Source organism: Mus caroli, chromosome 6 (assembly GCF_900094665.2).
Source record: "Mus caroli chromosome 6, CAROLI_EIJ_v1.1, whole genome shotgun sequence".
NCBI classification, from domain to species: Eukaryota; Metazoa; Chordata; class Mammalia; order Rodentia; family Muridae; genus Mus; species Mus caroli.
Genome location: NC_034575.1, coordinates 26,943,530 through 26,952,315, shown reverse-complemented (window position 1 = coordinate 26,952,315; position 8,786 = coordinate 26,943,530).

Sequence of the window (8,786 nt, the reverse complement as noted above, 5' to 3'; positions counted from 1 at the left end):
AAAAAAAAAAAAAAAAAAAAAAAAATTCAATTCTGGCGATTGAACCCTGGGCTTTTCATTTTGACAAACACTTTACCATTCATTGTGTCTCACATCTTTTAAAATTACTATTTCAAGAAGGTTCAACTAAGTTGTCCAGGATGGCCTCAAATGTCTCTATCAGAGGGAAACTTTGAGCTTGTGATTCTTCTGCCTAAGCAAAGACTGGGGCTCTAGGCCTCCACACCAGATCCCACAAGGATGCTTATTCCATTGATGTGACATTCAAAACTGTTCACTTGGAGCCACATTTTTATCCTGGTCATGACAGAGGCCACTGCTGGGTCAGGGAAAGGTCTTGGACATATTGATAGTCATCTACCAAAATGGTGTCCTACCATGCCCATCATCCCTAGATAGAAGAGTACTAGAGTTCTAGCTACATTAGCAAGTTTCCCTTGGGCTGTGCATTTCCCTGAGTCCCAGGCATTTTCTCCCTGGTGAGAGGCTGGTGAACACCATTTTCTAATGTAGCATCCTGGATATATGCTCAGGACAAAGAAAACGAAAAGTGACTTCCTTCTGCACTCTTGCACCATTCACAGAGAGATCACTTTGTCTTGTTACACGATTCCATAACACCCGGTACAATGTGGTTAGCTGCACGGAATGCCACGGAAATCTACAGAATGCCTTCCATATGTTTGGTCCTGCAGCTCTGCGTGCCTCCTGGTCTCCACTTCTTGGCAGCTCACTCTGACACAGCCCCACAGAATCGCTGACACTGAAGCCCAGCTGCCAGGGACTATGCCAATCTTCTCACTATTTCCTCACAGAGGCCTCACGCCACTGGCACCCAGATGGGCCTTCCTGGGGGTCCTCGAGCAAGAGATGAAGCCAAGCAGCAGGAAAGACGAGGCTCCAGAGAGTTATGGGGCTGTAATTCCATCAAGGGCTTCTGGAGAGGTTGTAAACTTGCATCCCAAGCCTCCTCAGTTCCTGGCCCTTCTCTCTTTAGAATGATTTACAAGTCTATAATTCTGAGTCAGGATTGCTTCTTAGTTCACATAATCCAAATATTTAAGTAAAACAGCATCAGGCCTTCTCTTGGCTTTCAGTTCCTCCCTCAGAACTAACAGGCTGCAACAGTGTCCTCTAGTGCTAAGCCCCAGGAGAGACCCCTTTTGTTTTGTGAGAGGGAGGTTTGTCTTGAGATGATATATGCAAATCCGAGTTCTACATGAAACCAAGTGGCCATGAAGGGCTTCTTGAGGACATGCAGATATGATCAGAGAAGGAATAACTAACCTTTGATCTTTGTGGCTCTGGGCCATTCAGTAGACAAACATGAGTTGAGCCTTCACTGGTGTGAGTTGCATGGCAAGATGCATGTCCTGCCTGTTGCCATGTGTCTGTTCTTCATATCTCACATGCTGAAGAATGTGCGTCAACATTTTCACCCTTGGCACAACCCTTTCTGGCCCAACACACCACCCTTCATCCAATGGATGAATATAATATCTGTGAACGTGACATATTTATGCTCATAATAAAAGAATAAAAGCTTCCTGAAGACAGGGCTGGGTCTGGCTGAGCTCTGTGGCAGGGCTCCAAGCATGGCTATTTATTGAATAAAATATAAACACAGGAGTGAGTGAATGATCACACAAGACAACCTGAGAGACCAAAGCATGATAGATTGACCTCAGTAGAGATCCTGACAAATGATAGAGATAGAGGCTTGCCTGGAAGAGTCTTGATGATGAAGGCTCAGAAGTCTTCCTGCCATCTTTCCTTTATGATCACCTATATTCCATATTTTTCATGGGAAGTTGTGGTAGCAATATCCTATCATTAGTCCAGAGGAATTCTGCCCTTGAGATAGAAACAACTAAACTACTTCTTCATGTGTGCAAAGTCCTGGCTTCTCTCTCTAGCCTGGAGCCCACCTGGGGTCCAGCACCCTCCTTCTCTCCTGCCCAGCCTTCCTGACTTCTGTCTGTGCTTGGATTTCCCCCTTAATATATGCTCATTTTCTCATCAGTCGTGGCTGGTAACTATGGAAACTACAATTAAGAGGCAGCAGCCTTTGACTTATCAGAGACCTAGCTCAAGTTCTTCCATATGTGCTAGGATGCACCCCTGTGTGAGTCTGAGATGATGCTCCTAAAGGCATCAGTAATGAAGGACCAGTTTCTCCTTTTCTAAATTTCTAATTCAACACAGGCCAATGTTTTTGTAACATACAATGAAAACAAATTAGGAACGAAATGGAAAGAAATAAATACACTACGTACATGCTCCAGTTTTATAATAATACATTCAATAGGCAATAGGAATGCATTTCTCAAATGCTGACTCTCCATTTCAACACTTCGTCATCGTGCGTCATTACAGGTTTGTAGATAAGCTCCAGACCATGGATTCTCTCTAAATAACCCTGGCCTGGAACTCCTGGGAGTTAGCCTAGGCTACCAGCCAGTCTCTATCCAAACCTAGGTACATTATTAGCCAAGCCTTTTGACCTTGTTTAACTTAGGCCTCTATGCAAATATACATTGAGATGGGGGATGGGGCTTCCTCTTAAGCAACTGACAACCCACAAAAAGGTCTGTGCTTGACTTCAAGCAAATATGTGCATAATCATCTACCGGGTCTTGTCATACCTGGAAGTGCTCTCCAACATCCAGGGATCTACACAGAACATAATGGAGCAGACTAGGTGTCACTCAGAGGTATTTCATAGTTTATGCTTCCCTCCAATTTCCCCACTTCAGCCTACAGGCCTTCTCGTCTGTCTACATGAACCAGTAGACTGTCATCATTTACTTTCTGACACGCTTTATAAAATCAAGGCATACATTTGAGACAATAAAATGAGTAGGTATTAACATCTATCTATATCTATGTCATCTTTATCTCTACCTTTACCTCATCTCTATCTCTATCCCAATTCCTATCTCTATTCCTATCACCTCTATCTCTATCATCTCTATCTACCTCTATGTCCATCTCTATGTCCATCTCTATGTCTATGTCTATGTCTCTCCTCTCTCTCTTTCTCTCTCTCTCTCTCTCTCTCTCTCTCTCTCTCTCTCTCTCTCTCTCTCTAGTCCTGATCATGGCATAGAATTCATTCAGCACCCCAGAAAGTTCTCCTGTGTCCTTTCCTGGTATAAAGGTTTCTTCATCTGACGATTCAGCCAACTGTGAACTGAAAATATTTGGAAAAAAAATGCCCACACGAACATGTCTACTGTTTATTTTTCTTCTTATTATTGCTCCATAAACAATACAGCTTGGCAGCTATATACACAGCTTTGCTGTGCACTAGAAACCTTTTAATAACCTACATACCATGTAAGTATATGAAAGATAAATGTCAGATGTGCACACATCCTGTGCCAATTTTAGAAAGGACTTGCCTAGGCAGCTTTTGATAGGAGATGTTCTTGGAGCTAATCAGCTTTTGGGGAACCAAGGCATGTCTAAAATATTGTTTCACACAGACCTATGGATCAACATATAGAATATGTCCAATTCTTCTCCCCCAGAGTCCTCAAAGCCTTCTGAGTAAATCTTACTCCATACACATAACCCCCAGGCAACTACTCTTGTGAGTTTTGCCATCACTTAATGGTTTCGCACATACTTCCCTTAAAGGGGGATGGACACTAAGTCCATTACTTTTACCTGCCATACACATCTGTGACTTGCTCCAGGTTGTCTTTCCACTTTTTCTCTTTGCTGCAGTTGTGTTACATTGTTGCTGAGACCCTGTCTGTCCAGATCTTTCTGTGCAAGTCTATTTCTCTGAGGTAAATATCTGATAGGGAGTTGTTCAATCACCAAGTAGATAAATGTTTGGGTTTTCAAGCAGAGAAGGACTATTTTCCCAAAGCAATTGAACAAATTTCATATAAGAACTGAGGTTGCTCTTAGGCTTTGTAACACTTGAATGCAATAGTCCTTCAAGTTAACCACTCTATATGGATGCATGGTGACATATCTTTATGGTGAAATTTACATTATTTTGTTGTAAAATAATTTGGGGGACTTCTTTATCAGCTGATCTCTCATTGGAATTTCTTCTGAAGAGCGCTATTACTCTTCAGCCCTTAAAACAGTTGAATTTGGGGTTGGAGAGATGGCTCAGTAGTGAAGAGCACTGACTGCTCTTCCAGAGGACCCTGGTTCAATTCCTAGCACCCACATGTCATCTCATGACCGTCTGCAACTCCAGTTCCAGGAGATCTGACATCCTCACACAGACATACATCTGCATGTATGCAAAACACAACACATAAAACAAACAAAATAATTGGATTTCTTATTCAACTACTTCTATTAACATCCTATAATCTATGTCTTAGCTGATCTTCTACATTCTTTAAATTACACACACACACACACACACACACACAAACTTGGAATTTTATCTTTTTTATTTATTTTATTTTTTTAATTGGACATTTTCTTTATTTACATTTCAAATGTTTTCCCCTTTCCAGGTCTCCCCTTTGAAAACCCCCTAACCCATCCCCCCTCCTCTTGCCTCTATGAGGGTGCTCTCCCACCCACCTACCCACTCCAGTCTTCCCACCCTGGCATTCTTCTACACTGGGGCATTGAACACCCTTAGGTCCAAGGGCCTCTCCCCCCACTGATGTCCAAGGCCATCCTCTGCCACATATGTGGCCAGAGTCATGGGTCCCTCTGTGTATTCTTTGGTTGGTGGTCCTGTCCCCATGAGCTCTGGGGGTCTGGCTTGTTGACATTGTTGCTCCCTCCATGGGGCTGCAAACCCCCTCAGCTTCTTCAATCCCTTCTCCAAATCCTCCATCAGGGACACTCAGTCCAATGTTCAGTTGCCAGCATCCACCTCTGTATTTGCCAGGCTCTGTCAGAGCCTCTCAGGAGGCAGCCATATCAGGCTTCCATCAGCAAGCACTTCCCGGCATCCACAACAGTGTCCAGGTTTGATGGCTGTATATTTTAAGTTTATGAGCCATTTGTCTGCATGCATGCAAGTATACTGCATCTGTGACTGGTGACCATGGAGGCCAGAAGAGAGTCAGGTGACCTGGACCTAGAGTTACAGACACCATGTTGTAAATCACCACATGGGTTCCAGGAAGCAAACCTTGGACCTCTAGAAGAGCAGCAAGTACTCTTAACCACAGAGCATCCCTCTAGTTCCTGATTTTTCATTGTAAATAAAGTTATTTTAACAGAAAACCAGCTCTGATTACAATGTGTGTAGCTCAGTAGATTGCTCTGCCCCTTTATGAGTATTATTTCTGTGTACTACTTAAAAAGTTGCTGCCTGTCTTCCAGGTCACAATGATATTTCTTGTTGTTTCCTTTTAGATTTTTCTTTTATCTTTCACATAGTTGTGATCCACATAAAACTACTTAGTGAGAGCTAAAGGGCGAAGCTCGCCCCTCCCCCCCCCACACATGGATATTAATTTCTTCAGGTTCACTTCCTGAAAAGACCACCCTTTACCTAACAGACCTCCAGCAGAGTTTTGGTGTAAATCTCATGAACATGTAGGTGTGAATTCACTTCTAAATCATCTGTCCCATGTCATTGTCTGTTCTCTTTATATCCCTAGTACACACGTGTTAGTTCTACAGCCTATAATAATAATGAAAATCTTTTCTATAATTTCTTTTACCAGTATATTTTAGTAGTAAATGTAAAAAGGTCTTGCAATTTTATTAGATATGTTCTTAGCTATTTGACATTTCTAAATATCAATAAAATTTTTACCATGGTAAAAACACATAATCATAAACTTAGGATCTCTGTTGCTTTTCTTCATTTTATTTTATATGCATGGGTGTTCTGCCTGCGTGTGCATCTGTGCACTATGTGCATTCTGGGTGACAATGGAGGCCAGAAGGAGAAGCCAGATCCCTTGATACTAGAGGTACACGTGATTGTGAACTGCCACACGGGTGCTGGGAATCAAACAGGTATTCTGGAAGAGCAGCCAGTGCTGTTAACTCTTTTGTCTTTCTCTCATCTATATTTAAGTTGAAAAACTAAAAACTCAGCCAGTGCTCTCCACACTGAACAATAACTCTCCATTTCCTGATGTTCTCCCTCCTGGTTATGAGTTTCTAAGGTCTGTGTCTTTGGATCTGACAACTTCAGACGCTGATGTATGTCAACATCCAGAGGAGGAAGTGCCTTTTGGTAACTGACTTATTTAAGTAAGCAAGCAGACCTTTATGTTTATCCACATTGTGTTATGAAACAAGGTTCCCTTCCTTTGAAGTCTAAATAATGTTCCAGTACATGTGTGCATGCACACATGGATATGCACGTGTGCACATGTGTGTTTATGCATGTGTTTATGTGCATGTGTGCACATGACACAAATGTGTGTGTGTGTGTGTCTGTGTGTGTGTGTGTCTGTTTTTGTATGCATGTGTATAAGTACCAGTGTTCTTTAAAATTCACTTTGTTTCTTCTTCCTGGGTATTGTGAATAGAGCTACATGAGTATGTGAACATCTGAGCTCCTATGCTGAACTCTTTTCTCTCTTTTGTCCTTTTTAAATAGATTTGTTCTTTGACAATTTTATACAGGAATACAACACATTCTGACTACTCTCATTCCTGGGAGCCCCCACGACTCCCTAAAATTCCTTTACTCACATCCATGTCTCTTTGTTCCATTTTGTAAGCCATGGAATCTTACCAAGACTCTCTGTATGACCATGGCTTTGAAACCCATTAGAGACTGGTGAGATCACAGTGGGAATGAAACTAAAGACAATGAGCCTCTGTCCCTTAGACTCTATTAGTAACTAATAATTCATCAGGGAGAGTAGAGCCCTTTGACCCCATCCCCAGTCTATGACAGACTGTTGACAGGGCCAGTCTTGTGCAGACCCAATGCTGGTGACTGTAGCTGCTGTTGAGTCCATCAGTACAATAGCTTGCATGCTTAAAAGATGATATCTCTTCCAGACCTTGCATTCTTTATACTCCCTCTTCTTGATGGGCCTTAGACCTTAGATGAGGAGGGATTAATGTCTTATTTAAGACTGAGCATTTAGCTATCTGCTTATTTGAGGACATGAATGCAGAGACTAATGACACTTTGAGCAGCCATGAGTTGTTGCATTCATTGTTCATACAAGTAAAGACTTCAGTAATTCAGGCTGGGAGCAGAATTTCTCGATGGATATGAACATAGATATTTAGAAGACATTTTGACCCTGTGTCAATTTAGCTAAACAATAGTAGTAAGCTCTCTCTCTAGGACCTTTGAGATCCCAGGCACTTCACTTTGACTTGGTTACAGTACTGGGCATCAATTCCCCCCTGTGGAGAAAGTCTCATCTGATCAGTTTAGCTACTCCCATAACAGCCATGCAATTACTGGACAAGTAGACTAATCTTGTTATCAGGCTGGTACAAGAGTCTGTAGGGTTCATAGATGGGTGAGAGCAGGAAAAGATGGCTGATATATAGTAAAAGGGAAGATACATAGTAAAGCATAGCAAAATAATGGTTAAGAAGGGTAACAGCACAAGTGGAAAGGTTTAAGCAGAGTAAGGAGAAGGGGTTGAGGGAAATGGGAAAACAAGGATGGAGGCTCAGCCAAAAGAAAGGACATATGAAAAAAACGTATGGGAAGCATCTTATAACTCGATTAAAATGAGATAAGAAATAGCTGTGTGGCTGCACACTACCACTCCTAGAAGCCCTGTGATATTCAATAAAAATGTCAGTGCACATGTGGCATACTTTTGTATGAGTTGTTGATCAAGGATGCCCCAGAAGCCTTCAAAACACTGTTTCTTGCCATGTCTCCTGGGGGCCCATCAGAAGGTGTGCTGGCCTGGAGTGCAAGACAGAGATATTAAGCTGGAGTTGAATTGGAGCCTACCTGCTGTCTAACTTTTATAGTGCCAGAGGGTGCTACACAGACTGCTGGGAGAGAAAATGCACCAATGGTCTAGCTGTAAACTATATAAACTACAGTATCCTTTCTTTCAAATACACACACACACACACACACACACACAGAGAGAGAGAGAGAGAGAGAGAGAGAGAGAGAGAGAGAGAGAGAGGCTAGCTCTCATAGTGCAAGAATGTGCTACAAAGACTGCTGGGAGAGAAAAAAAAAATACCAATGGTCTTACCTAGCTGTGAATTATATAAATTACAGTATCTGTTCTTTCAAATACACACACATCACACATACATATATGTATATATGTATAATGTACATGGGCATGTGGGATATCTGCACATACACACACACACACACACACACACACACACATTTGTATATCCACAGGAATTGGATTCTGGGTCCACATAGTAATTCTGTTTTTAATTTTTTTGAGGAAACTCCACATTCTTTTTCCAGCAACACTGTTGTATACTCCCTATGAACAGCATTTTAAGCATCTCATTTCCAGTTGCTTGTATCTATAAATACAACTGATATTTTATGTCTTAACTTTGTCTGCATTGATATTTGCTAAATTTAGTTAGTTTAATAGATTACAGATACTGTTGGATTATTTACAAATACAGTGTCGATAACTGTAAAAGATGATAATATTTTGCTGTTTATATCCAATGTCTATAACTTTTATTTCCTTTTATCACCGTATGAAAATGTGTGATGTTGAACAGAAGGATATTCTCTTTATCCTCTTCCATGTTTAAAAGTCTTCTCCCCTATGGGCCTAACTGGGAGAGTATGTGACCCCCAACTAGAATTTGAAATTCTTGGTGTTTATTTTCCCAGCTACCCAGCTACCTTTGCATCTGGG